Below are 984 nucleotides of genomic sequence, written 5' to 3' on the forward strand. Positions count from 1 at the left end.
TAGCACACAGGAGCCTCAAACTCCTGGACTCAAGGGATCCTTTGGCCTCGGCCTGCTGAGTAGCTGGGGCTACAGATACACACCACTGAACCCAGCCCTATTACATCTACTTTATTTTTATTTATTTATTTAGAGATGGAATCGTGCTCTGTTGCCCAGGCTGGAGTGCAGTGGTGCAATCTCGGCTCACTGCAACCTCCGCCTCCTAGGTTCAAGGGATTCTCCTGCCTCGGCCTTCAGAGTAGCTGGGACTACAGGCACGCACTACCACGCCCTGCTAATTTTTGCATTTTTAATAGAGATGGGGTTTCGCCATGTTGGCCAGGCTGGTCTGGAACTCCTGATCTCAGGTGATCCGCCCACCTCAGCCTCCAAAGTGCTGGGATTACAGGTGTGAGCCACAGTGCCTGGCTATTATGTCTACTTTAAATAGCCTTAAGGAACTGATTGTGGTGACTCATGCCAGTAATCCCAGATACTTGGAGGGCTGAGGCAGGAGGATCACTTGAGGCCAGGAGCTTGAGATCCAGCTTAGGCAACATAACAACAGACCATTTCCAAAAAACAAAACAAAACAAAAAAACTGTCACTGTTATGATACCTGAAAACATACCTGAATAAACCTCACTTGATTGAATCTCTTCTGGTCCTTTAATCAAAGAAAAAATTCCACATATTCTGTTATCTGATGGTGGCAGCCTTCATTCCATTAATCAAAGATATCCAGAGCCTAGTGTGATGGCTCATGCCTGTAATTCCAGCACTTTGGGAGGCCGAGACCAGCAGATCACCTGAGGTCAGGAGTTCTAGACCAGCCTGGGCAACATCGTGAGACCCTGCCTCTAAAAAAAAAAAAAGAGCTACCCACCAAATGCATACTTAACTAAAGAGTAGAGTCTGAATGTTTGGAGTTGTTTATCTTCATTAGTTTGCCTGGTTGGATATTTCTTTGCTGTTGTCACAAGTAAGAATGTAAACCTGGGA

This window comes from Mandrillus leucophaeus, unplaced genomic scaffold, assembly GCF_000951045.1.
Source record: "Mandrillus leucophaeus isolate KB7577 unplaced genomic scaffold, Mleu.le_1.0 Scaffold408, whole genome shotgun sequence".
Classification (NCBI taxonomy): domain Eukaryota; kingdom Metazoa; phylum Chordata; class Mammalia; order Primates; family Cercopithecidae; genus Mandrillus; species Mandrillus leucophaeus.